Source organism: Eutrigla gurnardus (assembly GCF_963514095.1).
Source record: "Eutrigla gurnardus genome assembly, chromosome: 2".
NCBI lineage: Eukaryota > Metazoa > Chordata > Actinopteri > Perciformes > Triglidae > Eutrigla > Eutrigla gurnardus.
The window spans coordinates 10824452-10845068 of NC_139916.1; the positions used below are offsets into that span (position 1 = coordinate 10824452).

Here is a 20617-nt window from a genome sequence, read left to right on the forward strand (position 1 = left end):
ATATCTGCATAACAAAAGTCATTCTGACCTCCAAAGAATGTGCTGGAATGATCCTTGACGACGAGGAGATGAGACTTACGGAGTGACATGAGACATGAGACACAGAGACATCAATCAGACTGCATGCATTATAGATGGCAGTCAATGGGCTTTTGATTGTCTCAGCCCATCATTGTCAACCCAATGTCACCGTTATGGTGGAACGCTGGTTGAACTTTTTATCGGGCAACATGTTTTTTATACTTTAATCAAAGTATCTCGGATGGATGGCCATAATATAAAGTTCCTCCCAACATTTTCATGAGCAAATACCTGCCGGCTACTGACATTCCCATCAGCCTCAGCTGCAATTGTAGTTTAGTGCCGATTGGCTTACGCATTAAATCTGGCAATAAGCCGTGAGTCAAAAAGCCGACAATCAAAATATCACATGTCAATATCACAGGCTGCCTAGCTCCAATCCACAGACTGTATGTAAAAAGCAAGAGTTTGACATTTTGGCAGTCGGCATCTTAGTTTTTGAGCATCACCGTGTTCTTTGTTTTTACAACCAGAAATAAAATTAGATGAAGCTTATTACTGCGAAAGACATTTTAAGGCAACCAAAATTTTACAATCGTCTTTTCATGAATTGATAACACTCTATTAAAGGTGTACATTTCATGTTAAGACGAAAACAGGGACAAATCAGAACATTATCAGCGTGATAGCAACCTATCAATCACCAGGTAGCCCTGCCCTAAAGCATACGCTGCTTTAGGATATGTGTGATGCTAAACTATAGATTGAGACCATAAACTCATGTTAACAATGTTTATTGAGATAATAAATCAAGAGAGAAGTAGGGTGATTTTCTCATAGACTTTTATACAATCAGAGAGCAGTCACCCCCTGATGGTCAGCAGGAGCAACTTTGGCTTCACTCTTCAGAACTGGAGGTTGCCGGCTCCTCTGAATACAGTTCACTTTGTTCAATCCGTATTCATGTCAATCTTTGCGCCTTTGGTGACAAACCCTGTTGTGTTGAAAGCACATTAAAAACAGATTTGAATTGAATCAAACAGCACTGTCTGCTTTGACCTTTCCACAGAGTCCATCCTCCTCTAATCGGGTTACTGAGAGCCCCAGACCAGGATGCCAAAAGGGGACTGTAATGGGAATTTTGGATGTTTGTACTTTATAATCCGAATATTTGTCAGGCTGACTCGATCCGCATCTCCTCATCTGACTGTTATGCTATGATGAAAATGAATGCCTGTTTGTAGATGATATGAACATGAGTGCCACATTGACATTAGATAATTTCAGGACTATGACGCCTGTGTTCTGTAAATCTTGACCTTGCCTGTACATCTTGTCTTTGTAAGATAGGACATGATCCGTCCTTTGGTTCCTCCTCCTTAAAAGGGAGATTGTTGTTGGACTCAGGGTCGTTCCTGCTGATTCTGAACCTTTGCATCAGAAGGCAGGGGTGAACCTCCTCTGCAGATGAGAATACTTAGTGGAATAAACCTCGGAGAAAAAGCTGATCCTGGTTGTTGATCTTTATTGGGCAGATTCATTTTTCCACAACAGGACAGAAACAGCTCAAAAATGTTTGATGTTTTTATTTGTTTGTTTGTGTTTTACAGCTGCTCTGTCAGTTGTACATGTTATTTATTCTTCACAAAGCTTTTGGTTTGACAGTTCACATGTAATTAAGTATATGAAATACCTCAGATGATCTGTCAGTCTATTGCAATCATTGTTTCCCCTTTTATAATTCAATGATTATTAGATTAATCTTAACATTCATTCATGATCATCAGTGCATCAATACTGGCGAAAATAATGGGGGAAGCATTGTGAATTGAGTCAAAAACTGACAGAAAAGTTTAAATATTTGCTACCAGGTTAAAGGAAAATATGGTTAAAGGACTTTTATTTACCTCGTTTCCATAAATTATGAATGCTTATGTTTTTTTCATACTGCAGCTTAAGCCATATTATATTATTTTAGTATTATTGTTATATTTTTGCATTATTATCATATAAAAAGTACAATATTATTTAATGGTTAAAAAAGCCTATTTTTTAGAAATTAGAAGAATAAATACTTGCATATTTTGCATGGCACAAGCATTTAACCAGACTGTTCAGAAAATCTTTGATATTCTGATATTCTTCACTGCATGCATCGACTACTAATTCGGCTTAGTTGGTTTTAAGATTTTCTACCCGCATCCAGCTGTAGTCGCTGGCCTTCTGTGGTGAATCATATCACTTTGATGCCTCGGAACATTTTCCACATGAGGAAAAAGCCTCTTGAAGCCACTCACATCTCAATGCAACGGGCCCCGCTTCGACCGGCTGCTCCCTTTCACCTCCATCAGGACTGGTAGCGGATCTCTACAGGTGAAATCAATACGGGGTGAGACAGTAGCCTTATTGGTTGTCAGTGTGTTTTGTGGAGAGGACAGCTTACCCACTTCGTATATATCAGAAAACCGGCATTAGTGCCTCGGTTTAACCTTGCAGCGGAGTCGAGCACTAGTGCCTTTAATCCCCTTATGAAGTGCCATGGGTGAAAGGCTGGTGGAGGGATCCCAGATGTGTGGAAACCGAATGAAGAGACCACAGACGTTTTTCTGGATCAAGTGTGAAATATGGAAATGATGCGGTTTCACGTGGTTTAGACACATTATAGAGCTCCATATATCTGCTCTGTTAATAACATTAAATCATTATCTTCCCGTCATAATTGAATCGATGATTGTCATCTTCATAGCAGTACTTCGGAATGGGTTCGACGCCTCACGGAGTAAAGTGTTGAGAAATGTGCCGACAGATGAGAGAAATATAGAATATTGCCAGCCTCAACATTTGTCGAAGCATTTTATGGAGTTCTCTCCGATTTCTGATGAGAAACGACAAACCACGCGCTGTAAAACGAGAATAGATTCACAGGACTTCTTTAAAAAGGGGACAGTGTGTAGGATTGTGTGGTTGAAGGTTACAACCAACTGAATACCCAGCACAGAAATGCAATCTGTTGGTTTCTTTTTCTGTAAACTGGGACGACATGAAGCAAAGAACAAAAGATAAGTGGCACAAAAAAGCATAACAGTGTCAGAGAACTATGGTGGCCTTCAGGTAACCTAAAGACTTGAAAGGCTCCTAAGAAAGCCAGTGTTTACTGTGGTTGCCGTGGAAAATGCGTGTGCAACATGGAGGTCTCCACCTGCTCCCTTCTGTAGATATGAAGGGCTCATTAATGAAAGTTAACAAAAAAACAATGATTCGTGGTTTCAGGTGATTATTCACTAATGAAACCATCGTTATGTATCTAATATTTAATGTCCGCTACTTAGATCCCCAGAAATGCTACACAGTGGCCCTTTAAAAGATGAAACAAATGAATTCAAACTCCAGGCTGTTTTGGTTTTCCCGAAATTAACGGATTATGTGGATGTAATTAGAGCTAATCATTAAGAGCTTCAAAGTTTATTAAAAAAGATTTTCCTTTTGAGTTTGTTTTCCCTATTTTGTTTAGTTTTAGCATCATCGTCTTCAGTTTACTTCCCAGAATGCCACAGCAGCGTTTTAATCACAGAGCATCTACTTTAGTGTAAATACTGTTGCCACGCGCCACTCTGCCTGACAGCCCTGAACTATCTTTCATGTATTTTAAATTGAAATGTCACAATGAGGATTTAGGTTTCATATCAAGTAAAAAGGCTGCTGGTGAAAGCCTTTGAATGAAATACAACCTGCCTTTGTCGGGGGACGGGAGATAAACACCGACGACGTTTCCCCCTCTCCGTGTCAGAATAGTGAATGTAGCTGAGTTCTAGCTGCACTGACAGTGACGAACAAGATGGAGGATAAAATATTGTTCTCTCTAAACCCGGAGAGTGCCAGGAACGGCCGGCGACATTGTCTTTTTGGGACTTTTTCGGGACTTTTTTGTGTTACATGACAACCGAGCGGTTTGTGCACGATGATATTTGAAAGAACAGGTTGCGGTCGCAGCTGAGAAGTCACTGCCAGATGAATACATAAGCACATATTACAGCTGATCCTCAGGGCAGAAACATAAAAGATGCAGGGGGGAGAAAAAAAACAGAAATGGAAGGATACGAGGACGTAAATCATTAAGTTCATGTTTGTAAGGGATTCTGCACTTTAATCACCTGCTCCTAGTTTGGAGATTAAAACTAGAAATGCAGCTTGGTGTATATTTTCCACTGCTGATGGACTTACATGATTGGAGTCTGATTTAACACACACACACACACACGGCAGGAAACAAACTCATTTGCTGCAAGTGGAAAAAGCTTGCAGACATAAAAGCATAAAAGAATGAAACGAGAGCGAGTGAAAATGAGCCATGGTTGTAATTGAAACAAAATACAAATGCACAAAATTTCACAGGCATAAAAAAATAATTATGAGCATTCTAAATCCAATTTTGGCACATTTGTGCTTCTCTACAGCATCTGATATTGTTTCTACATGTTCTTTGAACGTGATTTACTACTATTCATGTCGCTCCATGGTAACGTTTTTTAAAGCCTCGAGCCAAACAGCATTCAACATGAAAAATGTGTGTTTGATGGCACTTATCAAACACGGCTAAATCACAGACTGTAATGTAAGAAGTGGACGTAGTCAGGATGACGTCACCCATTGATTTGTGGACTACGGTTTTGAGGCCTCGGTTGCCATCTTGGATTCTGACCATCACCATTTTGTTTTTTGAAACCAGTGAAGGAAGTGACCATAGCGACAGGTGGATCTGGATCCATCTGGATTCTGGTGTGAAGCTGCTAACAATGTTGGCTTCATAATTCAAGGTCAACTTTAGAGTTTAAGTCATCTTAGTAGCTAACTGCATGGTAGCAACCTGTCAATCACAAGGTAGCCCCGCCCCCATGCCCCAAAGCATCCAATGCTTTGGGGCGACTGTGGCTCAGTTGGTAGAGCGGGTTGGCCAATGTTCGGAGGGTCGGCGGTTCGATCCCCGCCCTTGTCACTGTGTCATGGTCGTTGTGTCCTTGGGCAAGACACTTCACCCAGCTTGCCTCGTGTGAATGTGTATGACTGCTGTACGTTTGAGGTGGGGGTCGGAGGGGCCGTAGGTGCTGAATGGCAGCCACGCTTCCGTCAGTCTGCCCCAGGGCAGCTGTGGCTACCATCGTAGTTTACCACCACCGGTATGACTGTGTGTGAATTAATGGAACCCGGAACCCTGTCAGGCGCTTTGAGTATCTAGAAAAGCGCCATATAAATCCAATCCATTATTATTATTATTATTTATGGTCTATTAGTCTCTAAATGGACCATAATTTACTAAATAAACATCGTGCTGGATTGAAGGAGTCTTGGAACTAATAATAAATCAAGAGAGAAGTTGGGTCATTTTCTCATAGACTTCTATGCAATCAGAGAGGAGTCGCCCCCTGATGGCCAGATGGAAACGTCTTACAAGCATCCTGGTTCCAGACTTTAAATCAGCACATGTAACTAATTGGTTCAGTGATTCAAACAGGATGTTGTTCTCCTTTCGCCAATTGTAGATACAGTCAACCAATCAGAAGCCAGTCCTCGTTTGCTAACAATAGTACAGCAAAATGAGTCAACATTGGATCAGCTTCACACAGGACGCAAACGGCGGTCTCCTCAGTGAAAGTCCTATGTTTGTTGTACCCATCCAGCTGCTCCGACCTCTGACCTACACACCACACGGATTCAGTTCAGTTCAGTTGCTCTGACTGTCGAATGAGTTTACTATATGTTCACCACATTTGTCCCGACTTCTGGGTTCAATACGGGGAAAAATGAGGATCTGCTGATCGTATGAACCTGACTGATCCGTCACATTATTTTACTCACACACACACACACACACTAACGCTGATAATAGCCGTCCTGTGTGTGGAGGTGAGCTGACGTCTTGATATGGTTTGTGATTTGTGAGGCTGTTTTCAATGCAGGAGGCAGCAGGATCAGATTAAACTATAACTCTGCCGTCCGGGGCTCAGCACGGCACACGTATAGATATGCATGAGGCATGGTGGCTGCAAATGCACATATTTTACACACACACACACACACACACACACACACACACACAGGCTGCATTCGATTTCCACTGATGGTCAACAAACTGCATCTAAACTGAGCCAATTTAGAAGACTGTGTGTGCATGCTTTTTTTAATTTATGGCCTTCCTCTTCCTCTTTTTTAACACGTTAGTACGTTGCAAAAAACGCACAGGCAAGGCTCAAATTAACAAGTCAGTACAAGTCAGAGTCATAGATTAACATGACACACACACACACACACACACACAGGTTGGAGCAGATTTGGACTAAAGTAATAATGTGATCAGAGTGATTTGGAGCATCCTTTCGTTCTCCGCTGAGCCATTTCCTCCTCTTATTTCGCCTCTTTTCAATCACCCATCCTTTAACCTTTGATCTCCTGCACTTACTGAAATGGCGCGGGAAAGTCAGCTGTTTGTAAACACGTGGAACATAAGAGCGCATCTGAAAAGATCCCCGAAAATGAGAGCAGCTGACTGGACGAGGACGATCTGAATCACGAGTCGAGGAGTCCCTTAGTGATTTTTCTTTTTAGCTCATTTTAGTCTAGTTTTACGTCACACTGTTTAACTGCTATCGTAGCTTTTAATTCTATTTTATCACATCTGTTAGTCCTCGGGAAAAAAAATACATTTTGAATACATTGCCATGACAACCCTGCAAACAATCTGATGACGAAGATCATGTGATACCTCTGAATCCACCAGAAAAGCTTATGTGAACCCTATATATTTTTAAAAATTGTGATATATTGTATTTTTTTAAGGTACTTGTCCATGCATTTGATCTTGTACTTTGCCTTTCCTGCGTGGGATCTGAACAGTTTATCCACAGATAGATTTTTTTAATTCATAACAGCATTTGAGCTTTGTTGATAAGGGAAACACTGACCAGATAATGGATTGTCAGTGCTCAGGTTGCGTTGTCTGTATTTGCTTCCTTGACATTACAAATTAAATCATATCTGATCCAATGTTTTAAGGTTTCTTGCACCGTTGTTCTCTCTATTCTCCCACATCTTTCACCTTCCTTCCTTCACTCCCACTTCCTTCTTCTCCTTTCAGTCAGGCTTTCCTCCCACTCATCCTTCTGTCCTTTCATCTTTTTCCTGCACCCTTCCCCTCCCTTGATTCATTTACTCATTTACTCCTCCCTATGTACGGTGACAGGCATATTGGTAATGGAAAAAACTAACCTGATTAAATCACGATCCTCCCTTCCATTTCTATCTTTCCCTTCATTCATTCACTCTAAATGAGGATATTGACAACCCAGAGAAAGGTTAATTCAGCCAAATTGCAGGAGTTTTTTTTCTTCCCTCGTCTTTCCTGCCTTCTTTCCGCCTTTCAATCAATTAAACCGACGCAGCAAAACGACTCCAGTGATGATGTCCTCACGAAGAGCTCGAGCTGGAAATTGGTTTTCTGATGCCATTTCAATTCCTGAGTTGGAATGACGCTCACTTCTGACAGTCTTTAATTAAATAAAGCAGAAAAAAATTATAAAGAAAAGTGCCTGAAACACTCAAGTGTCAGACACCATAATTGTAGTACACCTTGATGCGGTTACACCCTCGTCCCCATGTTCTTCATTGAATTAACTGGGCAGATAAAGCATTCATGAGCAAGAGATTAGCATTTCTGAGAGATATAATTTTGCTTTCAATGTCATTTCATTTTCAATATGGTAATGAAATATTATTTCCTGGAACATTATTTGAAATATATTTTGATTTACAGTCATTTATAAGGGATTGTATTCACCAAACATCCTAAGGCTAAAAGTTACACTTAAAGGGGCGTGTCAGTCAAACCTTAATAGTTGTGCTTTTCAGAAAGCACAAAGCTAATATTAAAGGCAGCATCACTGCATGTTCAATGGAAAGATGAAATATAACTAAGGGTGCACATACAACTCACGGTTTCGTATGCACCCCGTTTTTGGTATGTTTTCGGTACAATAAGGAAAACACAAACTACAGAAAATTTATTTTATTTTTATAATTCAACAGTTGCACATTTTTGATAATTCTTATTTTAACAGTATAGAATGAAATGAAAACAGTAAGAATGGGATCGCATGCAACCAAATAGGGATATCACAATACCAGAAATCAAGAAGTCTATACCAACAACAGTGAAATTCCACGATTCTCTTTGATATCCATACTGTGGTAAAGCAACCAAAACTAACAATGAATCCCATCCTCTTCGACGTCCATTATCAATCACCCCTTATCCTGTTCCAGATCACAGGGCCGACACACAGAGACAAACAACAAATCATTCTCATACATTCTCCTCCTGTCGATTTCAAAACAGATGTGTTGTTCACTGTACAAATCATGGGAAATCGTGTGGTCGATGATGGGATGCTGTTATCCCCAAACCCTGACCCATGCAGCACCCACGTTACTGTACTGTACTGGTACAAAAACCAGCAACATTGGGGAGTGAAGTGAAAAAAAACAACTACCTTGTTTCCAGAAATGGTGAAAACGAAAAAAGAATCTTAGTATCCCTACATGACATCCCTACAACCAACGTCCCGGTGTGGTTATGTGGTATGTCTTCTGTCTGGAAAAAACGTTCATACTTTTAAAAAGAAAGCCTGCATTGCACACGGGCATGCATTTGAAAGACAGGCCTGGACAGTCAAAAGCTGCTCGAAACCAAAACACTGAATGAACGCCAGCTTGCATCACCCATTAAACAGGACGGTATCCATTCGCTATCAGTGCATGGACGTGTCATATGACTGTTTTCACATAGTGTACTAAATACCTCAGCAGCAGTATTCACTGGCTCCCCCTATTTAGTTGCATTACAACCTAAATTAATAACAATAATAATAATATTAATAATAACAACAATAATAATAATAATAATAGTTCAAATAATAACAATTGTTGAAGTGGGATGAGAATTTTTTTTTCCAAAGTAAAAAATTCAAAACAAAAAGACTGAATGAATAAAATAAGAACACGTTTGGAGTCTGCCACATGCCAAACACCATACATGTGTTTTTACTTCAAGCAATGCCTATTTTGTATTTTTTTTTGTCCCACTCTTCGTCAAAGCCCAGCTCTATAAAAGTCTGTGGCTAAAAGCGGTCCTATGGACAGATACAGCAATGATTCAGGCTTACCTTTGCTCTCTTTGTTGCCTTTCTGATTAATGTGCTCCTTGCATGGTACTTGACTCTCGGCAGGTTTGTTTTGCTGCCATATTCTTTCCACTTTGTAATAATGGGTTTGATTGGTAGTAGCAGATCATATTTATGGACTCGAAATAGGGACTCTTCTTTAAAAAAAACAAAAACAAAAAAACTATTTTGTGTAGGTCAATTTAATACAATTTCAATAAAAATCTATTTTAATATAACAAAATAAGGAAAATCCCAAAGCGGGGTGAATGCATTCAGTGTACACATTCTGCTGCAACACTGACAGTGACTTAGATGAATGGACAATACTGTAAAATGTAAAAACAGGTTTGCAGATGCACAAGATGTCGTCGTCTATCCAACAAAGGCAAGCACGTCTCTGAGACTGAGGGACTGAAATCGGCCTTCCTGTCTTGAACACCAAGTTCCTCGAGATTGCAATAGTGAGTCACTGTCGCATCCGGTCCGTCCTCAGTCCGACATGTGGGGGTGAAAGAGTGGATCCGCCCCGAGGGCTTGTCAGTCGGGTGGACAGTTCAGGTCCGTGTACGTTTTCTTGTTTGTTGGATTTAATCCAAAGTGGCAGAAATGAGAAAAAGGACTAGTATCTTGAGTTTGTCCTCCCCGCCAAGGGACCACTTCACCAGGAGGAGAGTGGAACCAGACGAACCATCAGTTAGCTTTTAGCTGTAACAACAAGCATTCAATAGCACTGGGAGTCACGGCGGGCATGGAGTCATGGCAGTGCTGGGTCTAAAACGCGTAACCGCAACTACGGAAAGTTTGCCGATCTGGCGGTGAGTTTATTTCCACCAGCTCTCAGAGATTCAGCAGTTCGGTCAAATTGCACATATTCTTGCCCTGCTGCCCCCCCAATAACTGTAAATTTACATTGTCTGGTCCCAATGGTTTAGTTGGAAAGCTGACCCTTATTTCTGTGGGACTATGTGGCTGCATCTTAAAAGATTGCACCTTTGTAATGGTTTCAGGCAGACAGATGGATAGAGGACACACAGTCCTGACAATGTGACTAACCTGCAGATACACCTGGGGGGGTCCAGAGACTGTGGGTGGTGACAGGACGGGAGGACCCCGGTTTGAGGCTAACGGACAGATGATGGATGGATAAAGTGTGAGCCAGAGCATTTGGCAGCAGTTGAGCTGTGGGAATCGACGGGGCGCAATGCTGTGCATCACTGCTGCAGCCAAGCGGAGAAGCACATTGAAATGAATTAACTGCAAATAACGAGGCTGCTCAATAATTAGCATCGCTCGCAAACGCACCCTTTCCTTCAGCGAGCTGATGTTCGTTAGTGTGAGCTTAAAAAGGTCAGAGAAACGTTGGCTTTCTCCAGATTGAGATTCTGCACTGCGTTTCCCAGGGATCAGCTGTCAATCAAACTGTGTGTGTGTGTGTGTGTGTGTGGGGGGGGATAAGGATAGAAAGTCAGAATTGTTTTCATTCTTTAATGTGTGTGTCGGTGGATCTGTTTTATACTTTTAGAAATCACAGATTTTGGCATAGTAATCGTGCATCGTTTGATATTTGTTGAAGACAAACATACATTGTTATCTATTCTCAATAAATGTATATTATTTTGCCTGTATTTTCATTCACTTAATAAATAATAACATTAATAATGTTAAACATTACAATGTATGAACAGTATAATTATTGATATCATTATTAGTGTTTATTGTATCCACCAAACACTAAGCGAAATGCACCTTGCCCTGAAGCTGGCGTGGGTGAAATCATGTGGAACAGCAGAATTTCCAGCTAATTAGTTGTGTAAAAAAACAGTCATCGCTACCAGTGTTGTTAAATGGAAATTAGCCAGCGATGATGTTATTAATGCTAATAACTTATAATGCCTGGGGAGCGTAATTAGATCACACATTGCTTATTTCATTTATTTCAGGTTGCATTGCAATGCATGCATTTATGCGAATGTGTGTGTGTGTGTGTGTGTGTGTTGGGGTTGTCATATTAATAATTAGCTGGTTATCAGTTTACCAGAAGGTCAACACAGAGCAGGTAATGAGACCGCTGCAGGGCCGACGGAGCTCCTGGGAAATGAGCCCCGAAACTAATCAGAGCGTTTCTTCCTTCTCACACGTGCTTCCTAATACATTTGTAAATAACAACGAGGCGAAGGGAGACGGGAAAGAGAAGTGACGGAAAGATAGAGAAGATGGGAGAAAACAAATGCAAAAAGCAAAAGATGACGGGAGAAGGAAAAAAGGAACCGGGGGAAGGAGAGGAGGAAAGATCAAAATGAGGTTGTAATAAGAAGACAGTGAAAGAAGTGGAGGAGAAAAGGTGCGTGCTTGTGTGTGTGTGTGTGTGTGTGTGTGCGTGTGCGTGCGTGCGTGCGTCTAATGAATAAAAATAAAACGAGGCTGGCGTTGAATTATAGATGCAGCTGAGGTGAAATTTTGATGAAACTGTTGCTAAGGCATTCAACGATTAGTCAAACAACCTCATACATGACCTGAAAGGTGGAGGAAGGAAAGGAGGGAGGGAGCGAGGGAGGAGAGGAAAGGACATGAGGTGAGGGGAGGAAGATTAAAACAGAGAAGGGCAGAAGGAAAGGATCACAGGATGGGAGGTGGAGAAGAAAGGGATGGAAGGAGGAAAGAAGGAAATGCAGTAAGAAGAAACAACAGCGGTAGAGAAGGAAGAGCAAGTAAAAATGTAACGAAGAGGAAGAATCAGGGAACAGAATGGAGGAGGCGGAAAGAAGGATTGAATGAGGGGAGGAAGTCAAATGGGAGAATAGAGAGAAAAGGGGAGTGGAGGCGGTAAAGAGCGGTAAGAGGGAGACTTGAATGGAAAGGAAGGAAAAAGAAGCGATAAAAGGATGAAGGGGAGGGCTAGAGAGAGAAAAGGAAGGAAATGAGGTAGGTAAAGAGGTGAGGAGCAGGGGAGGTACTGATGGAGAGAAAGAAGATGGAGGTGCATGAGGGGGGAAAAGTTGTGATGCTGGTCAAAAAGGTGTTTTTATTTTCTCCTCCCGATCTCTGCTGCCAACAGACTAAATAAATCCACAGACTGTGGACGTCGTCATAGTGACGTCAACCAATGTTTTTCGGACTACGGATTTGAAGCCTCAAATTTTGCATTTCGCCATCTTTGAATTTCGCCAACCAGTGAAGGAAGTTAAAGTCATCTCAGTAGCTAACTGCATTTGGTAGCATGGTAGGGACCTGCATGTCAATCACTAGCGATTGAGACCAATGTTTACGGAGATAATTCATCAAGAGAAGTAGGGTCATTTTCTCATAGACTCCGAGAGAAGTCACCCCCTGATGGCCAGTAGAGAGAATGCACCATTTAAGGCGCTTTAGCATTTGGAGAACTAAAGAACTAAAAAACTTGTCCACTTATTTGCACCAGAACAAAAGCCCCGAAGATGTTGTCTCTGCCACACTAACAAAGTCTGAAATGACGGCAACTTTAACTGAAATAATTTATAAATGAGACAGTACAGATGGAGAGAAGCACAAAGAGAGAGGGATGAGGGGGAGATGATGAAAGAAAGAAGGCAGATGATGGAGGAGGAGGAGGAGGAGGAGGAGGAGGAGGAGGAGGAGGAGGAGGAGGAGGAGGAGGAGGAGGAGGAGGGGAGGTTCCCATCTGTTTCTGCTGAATCAGGGAGGTGGTTGAGCTTCTAAATGTCAGGACTCCTCTTGACTTCTGACTGCACACACACACACACACACACACACACACACACACACACACACACACACACACACACACACACACACACACACACACACACACACAGGGCTGTGAATGTTGGAGCAGGCAATTTGCATTAATGAGAGTTTAGTTGTAGAATGTTGCCAAAGCCGGAGAGAGAGAGATCAAGAATAGAGGAAGAGAGAGAGAGAGAGAGAGAGAGAGAGATGCTGACAAAGAAGAGGAAGAGAGAAAGCAGACAAGTCAGCCAGTCGACGAGCGAGTAAACAACCAGTCAACCAAGTACATCGGCAGTCAGTCAAGTAGCGGCGCAGGAGCATATTCATGAGCTCAGTTGTCAGGGAATCAAACTCGGGAGACAAATACGCAAAGTCAAAAAAGGAAACGGCATTGTTAAGTAGGAAGCTGTGAACACGGGCGTCGTTGAGGTTGAGCTGTCAGGTGGCCGACGGTGAAACACTGACGTTGAAATAGCAGCACCGCCGTGTAACAGAAAACCACCTGGTTCAAGTGAACGAAACAGAAACCAATGAACGACCTCGTCAATGTCCACGTCTCTGCCGATGGGTATCTCCTGACCCAAACGTGTCTCTATCACAGAGCATCCAAAACAGGAAGTTGGTATTAAATGTCTGGTGGGATTCATATTCCTCCTACTTACTTCCTGCCTTAAATAATATTTTTTACCTATTTTTAGATGTATTTTATTGAGGCAACGATGCAAACTAAATTAAGCAGAACACATATTACATGTTAGCTTATAATGAGCACGCTTTGAACGCAACTTAATGGATGTAAAGTCATGTGACTCAGTGGAGCACATCAGCAGGAAGAGGAACGTCCTCCGGGTAACAGTCCTGTATTTGTCTGACGTTTTTCATCGATTAGTTTGGTATTAAACTCACTGGCTACGCCAAAATCAAAGATTCCTATTTGATTACTCCAGCACCATTAAGCAATATAATGAGATATCATAAAACATAAAATAACTGAAAACCGTGACGGACTAAAATCACCCAAATCAACCACTGTGAGTGATCAGTAGTGCAGTAAAGTGCTGGGTGGCCTCACTGACACGAGACATGTTTGCGTGTCTCACTTCCAGCACCAGTCGCCCCCCTAGCTACTGTGAGAGAGAGAGAGAGATAGAGAGAGTGTGTGTGGGTGTGTGGGTGTGTGTGTGTGTGTTGCTGGTCTACGTGTAAGTGTGAGTCTCTCTGGGCAAGCGACTAAGGAGCATATGTGTGTGAATGCGTCACTGTTAACCCCCATCTGCTCTCAAGTGATGTTCAGCTGGCTTGATCTGAGTAAAGTAGTAACTGTTCAGCAAAGATACCTTAAGTACAACAGCGCTGTGATCAAAGTGCTACAGGTAAGAACATAGTTCAAGTGCATTTTACATTTTTTTTTTTTTGTGGAAGTTTGTCATGCTATGCAGTTGATTTCACCTCGACTCACAAATTACTCACTTCCACAAAAACAAAAAGAAAATACAAAGTGCCGGTCTCGAGGTTCTATTTTACTTTTATATAAATGTAAACAAATAATTTAAATGCAAATATCGCTAATGCCTAATGGAATGAGAGTCCAGCCAATCAAAACATTCTGCACATGTCCAGCTGTCCATGTGGTGACCAAAGGAGACCGAGTAAAACCTTTTCATTCATCTGGGAATACGTTATCAGAAAAATGCATTTGAGTGACATCACAGTTATCATGTCACGTTAGACACATTTTTAAAAATTCTTCTAACCGCCGTCCATTTCTAAATGGCACTTATTATGACTGACTTATAATGACTAATTGTCATTATCGTTTTCATACGCTGCACTTCCCAGAAATACTTTTTTGGAGCACTTAAGTTTCCTTTATCTTACTTTGGACACAAACTCCTTCTGCATTAATCTAGATGGCTGCGGCCTCGGAGAAACCACCGACTGTCTTCACAATCAGAAAAACTGATGAGTTCATTTTTGGTGATCTGCTCGAATTGCTGCGAAGGGCTGAAATACCTGTGAGAAGATCAGCAAAAACCCAGATTAAACACGTCAGTCAGATGGTCTGTGCTGATGACTACGAATCTGTGAGACCAAAAACCCACAGATATATTTCTTGCAGATATTCAGTTTTGGTTTATGCTGATTGTGTTTCTGTAATAGTTTAAAAAAAGGCTCCTATTTGGACGGTTAGATCATGATTTATGGGCAGCTGTGTGTGTGTGTGTGCCAGATAATGAGTTTCTACTGTACTTACATTTTTCAAGCCATGGGGGCAAATTTCCAGCTTTCAGAGCCCACAGCTTAATGACTCTATGGGAACATATACATCATTTAAATAAAAGGGCTCTAACACTGGATGTGTGTTGACATGGTTGTAATTTGTTCCTATATGATGAATAACCTGCATAAAAGCAGCCCTTATTAAGAGCAAGAGCTTCTTGTTGAGTGGCAAAAATGAAATATAGAATTCGAGACGTATCTTTTTAAGGTGTTCCTAGACCTTAATTGAGGTGCGTTGGTCCAATCTAAGGCATTTTGTTTTAGTCCAGTTCCAGCAGAAGCTGGATCAGGTATCAGCGAGTCTACGTACCAGTCCGAGATCACGTTCTATCACTCATCAGATCATTTACAGGAACAACACAAATCAGTCATTACTTGATTGGTACATCCTGCCCCAACATGCAATAAAGCATTCAAAACCGACCACCTGGCGTTTACTCCATTATTCCTTCTGCATTTAAACTCCATGAGGAAATGACCACCTCTACTATCCATCCATCCATAGTCTACCGCTTATCCTGTATTCAGGGTCGCGGGGGGGCTGGAGCCGATCCCAGCTGTCATTGGGCGAAGGCAGGGTACACCCTGGACAGGACGCCAGTCTATCACAGGGCCGACATGTAGAGACAAACAACCATTCACTCTCACATTCACACCTACGGGCAATTAAGAGTCATCAATTAACCTATCCACCTCTACTACTGCTGGGAATAGGAAGAATGTCAAATCTCCCACTCATAAAAAAGGTTTTACAAGACACCTTTCTGAGGTGAGAAGACCTGCTGAACCAGAACTGAATCCGGTCTCCAGCTGTGTTTGCTGCTGAGAAATCAGAGAGGGAATGTTGGACATCCAGGTCATCGCTTGAGAAAGTGACACATCTGTAGTCTGGACAGGAAACGACTCCTGTGCAGAGAAAAAGCTTCAAAAGCAGAACGAGGTGAAGCTGCAGCGGAAGACTCGGCTGCACACAGACGGGACCGAGGCCCCGCTGAGCTGCGACGTCAACGTTCGGTGAATCAGTTTTGGTATATCATGAGTGACCTTGAGCAATAAAACTGCACATGGACGTGAACGCATCATTTGAGTTTAGGAGATTTAGGTTCAACTTCCAGATTAAAAACTGCAATGTAAAAAACTCTTTTGACTCAAACATGACAGATTATCTCAATGAAATTAACAACTTGTTTACACCAGTGATGATTAAATATTGGAGTAAGACTGACATACATTTGCCGTGCCTGAGGTTCAAAACGACGCATGCGAACGCTTACAGTAAGAAATTATGTGATCATTTTAGAGACAGAAGGCTGTGTTGTCTAAACACAAGCTGCTGCACAAGAACTAAGTCATGTTGGTCAAATTTGAACTACGTAGTCAAAGAATGAGCAAATCACAACATGAAGGGAGGGGATGTACAGATCAAACAAACAGGACTCTCACCCAGGAGACTAGCGTCCATGTCCTGTGTGAAACAAAAAGTCATGTTGTGACGTACTGCACTGCACTTTTGTCAAGTAACGTACTTATTCCACTAATGTCAGGTAACGTAACAAGCGTACATGTTTGAAGCCAAAGTACAATCTCTTTTCCTAAACCGAACTGTCGTTTTCTTGCCTAAATGGCTTTATTATCATTTAAGTAATTCTTACATTTCATCTGTTAAAGGAAGAGTCCGTTCGCTGTCTAACGGACATCACAACAATGGTCTATTATTCATAGCAGCAGTCTATGACACAGAAATAAGAGGCCGTTATCGACCAACCAGAAGAGGCCATGTACCGACCAATGAACCGCCGGCTATTAAATCAGCTCTCAGCCCTGACTGAAACTCAGGACCCCCAACAACATGAATACAACATAAATATTCACTCTTTGTAGAACACTATAAATATGCAAAAAAGGCAATCCAAAACAAATCAATTTCCCACATCTTTGAATCTACATGTTTAACAACACGCCACCGAGAGCCGATTCTCACACACAACCAACACTAACGAGCGCCTACGCACGGAGTCAAAAGTGCGGCAACATGGAGTCATTATCAGCACACAGGCGCTAAATAATTAACACAGCCGAGTTTGTAATGCGAGGCTCTGTCGATACAGCAGCCTTCAACACCCGCTGTAGCAGAACAATGAACCACAGCGGGACACGGACGCCGCGGTGGCTCCCAACGTGACGTTGTATACTGTCGTCACTCCACCTTCGAGGGTTACGTCATCGATGCCGTCAGACGGTTTTCATGCTTTAAAAACGTTTTTAAATGCTTGCACACAGCTCAACAATAACTCCACCCAATACGAGGCCCATAATATAGATATTTAAAAAAAAAAGAAATATCAAAGCTGATGTGCAGAACAAGCAAAGAAAACTGTTTTGCTGAATAACTGGGTTTGGGAACATCTGCTGCAAAATAAAAATATTTAAAAAAAGTGTAAAAGATTGTCTGATCAGCAACAGGCAGTCGTGCACAAATAGAGTGGGATCATAAACCCTCTGCATCCTGTTTGAGGATAACAAAGATGAATAAAACCTTCACGGAGTGCAGGAAGCAGCAGCAGCAGCTTCACTGATCTTATCCTGCAGACTGTTTTCCTCCCCGGAGCCTCACATCGCTGCCTGTAGCTGCCGCCTGTAGCTGCATCTCACAGCCGCACACCACCACAGAGTAGCAGTTCACACCGTGCACATTAGACACCTGCACACATAAACGCGTTACCACAGTGCCGCGTGAGGACCGCCGCCACCGTGGGATTGTGTTTTCATTCACATGCAGAAACATTTGATTGATTTATTTTACACCCATTAACTCCGATAATGCTCCTCACATAAATCTTCACTTCTCCTGTGACGAGACTGTTTAAAATGTAATTTATTCATGGGAAATGGTAAACTCCATGTTCGTTCAAGTCCAGCCGCTGGCTTTGAGTTCACCTTATTTGTGTGGAGGAGGCAGGATTTCTCTTCCAACAGTTGCATTTTACAGCCACTTATGATTCCTATTGTGCATATTTTCCTCCCTGTATTTTTATACTTTGATGGATTTCCATCAGAGGAAGCACTTTTCTGACTCACACGTCTCTGTGCTGCGTCCATAAAGTAGCTGAAATGATCTCTCATCCCTTTTCACTGTTTTATTCTACCGGTCCAATTTGTCTCGACTTTGTCCACCAATTTGTTCCCTAATGACTTTATATCATGGTTTTCTGTTTCGGTTAGTGCTTTTTAAATAGCCATTTTACATATTTCATTAGTGTCAGTCAAAAGCGCCCGTTGCAGTCGAAGCAGTTTAAATAGACAGAGTAGATCAGCTTAGCCAATTTCCAAAGTTTTTGGGGTAAAAAGTGATCTCTCATCCGCATGCAACATTGCCTCCCTCACACTGCCTGCCAAATATGGTCATTTGATTGATTTATTGCACCGCTCAAATTACACGAAGACCCGCCCCTCCCGGCCTCTGATTGGATAGCACCCGGTGCCTTCTTGGCAGTTAAGTTTATTGCTGATGAACAAGATTAGTGGAGGGCTGGCAGGGTTATGGGAATCTTTTTATGTTGCCGTTGCTTATATGGATGTATGGACTAAAAGTACAGACCCACCCGAGATTTACATTTTGATGGGGGTGTCGTGATTAAACTTAATGTTCATAACATTGACAAGAACACTTCATATCAAAAAGGTGGCGGAAGCGTGTTTGTCATGGCTTCCAATTTAAAATGCACTCTTTAATTAATATGCAGAATATCTACAACTTTGGCAATAAATTAACAAAGTAACGTACATTACTAAAGTGAGAATGCTTTTTTATTCTTGGTAACCCTGGTGTGTTAAACATTAGGATGCGGGATAAGGAAGTCTTTTTCCCATGGCACTTAAATGCACCAGTTTTTACTCAGCTGAAACTTAATACCAACATGATTTGAAACATTCCTTTAAATATTCATATCCCTTTTACTTTTTCATTTTCAGTCTTGGTCGATCAATCTGATTCATGGTTCTGGTCTACGAAATACAGAAACAGTAGAAAAATATGAAATACTAAGAAATGGTTCAGACTGTAAGGTTCACAAGTGCAAGACATGTCATGGGAAATATTGTCAACATGCTTAGAGTTTTCAGATCTGCAAGGAGCAAAGAGCCGGTCTGCTGAGATTACCCATGAGGGACCCCGAACAGGACGTGACAGAGCAACAAACCCGACCTGTCAGCTGCTCCTGGTCTGCTCCCCGAGCACCGACAGAGGAAACAGGCTGCTGAAGTGTGGGTGCGTGTGTGCGCATGCATGTGCGCCTGTAAACACACGCATTTACATAGGCCTACACACTGACCGAGATTCATAACTGACATCACTGTTCAGATTCAAGCAGTCTGAACGGAAACACGAGCAGTTCCGTGGATGCAGACGAGTTGTCCGTCACCATCACCCTCCTCATCCTCGCCGCGCGCTCCGGCATGCTGCATGCGCAACACTCAAGTTTAAGAGAAACGTAAATCCCATTTGACTTTCAATAGAAAAAAAGAAAAAGAAAATAGGAGGAGGAAAAAACTGCAAGAATGAGACAAAAGAGGGCAAACTGAAGAATGAAATACACGAAAATCAAAATAATTCTTGTGAGATCACAGAGAGAAAAGACATTTGCGATATATTTCTTAAAATGAAAAGAGAAGGAAGCGAGATGCAACCAAAAAAAATGTCAAATATATAAGAGAACTGAAAATAAACAAAAAAAGAAGCCAGAAGATGGGCTTCCTTCCAGCAACAAGCAGCTCCGGTAAAGACTCGCAGCACTAAACACAGAGAAATCCAACAAGCCGCTGAAATTCAGTGCAAAAAAAGAAAAGAGAGAAAAAAAAGATGAAAAAACAAGAGGGAACCAAAGCTGCAGCAGAAGGAGAAAAGAGGAGAGAAGTGACCTACCAACGCAGGAGGCAAAAACGCCCAAAGAGGCTGAAGCAAGAGGAGAAGAGCGGGGCAGGCGGGGCAGGCGGGCGGGCGAGGCTCGGTGTGCGCTCGGTAACCGGGCTGAAGCTCCGACTGCGCGCCGGCCAGCGGGGCGGTGATGAACAGCAGCACAGCGCCGATTGGAGCGAACCACTGAGCGCTGGCAGGCGGGGGGAGGCCAGGCGGCAGCGCGGCCGCCGGGAGCTCCGTGCGTAATCTGGCTCTTAAAGGGACATACACATATGTGTTTGCTAATCAAGCAGGTTGCGATAACGTGCACGCGCGCGCACGATAACGCCCGGTGCTGTTCATGGTCGGTCGGACCACCCGCGTGTCTCTGTTAGTGTTGGTGTCGATAATCGAAAATCATGATTTATTCTGCTTCTGCAGGAGCAGTGTCACGAGCGCGCGCGCACACACACACACACACACA

The 20617-nt window shown here is 42.2% G+C and overlaps 1 protein-coding gene across 1 annotated transcript in view; it reads right to left on the reverse strand.

Annotated features, from left to right (window-relative positions):
• The window catches only part of raly (RALY heterogeneous nuclear ribonucleoprotein), a 120108-nt gene extending 99849 nt beyond the window's left edge, over positions 1–20259 (reverse strand). Inside the window, exon 1 of the mRNA XM_084026580.1 lies at positions 20161–20259. The gene's annotated coding sequence lies outside the window, so the exon portion shown is untranslated. The remainder of the gene's footprint in view (positions 1–20160) is intronic.
• Between the last annotated feature and the right edge of the window lie 358 nt (positions 20260–20617).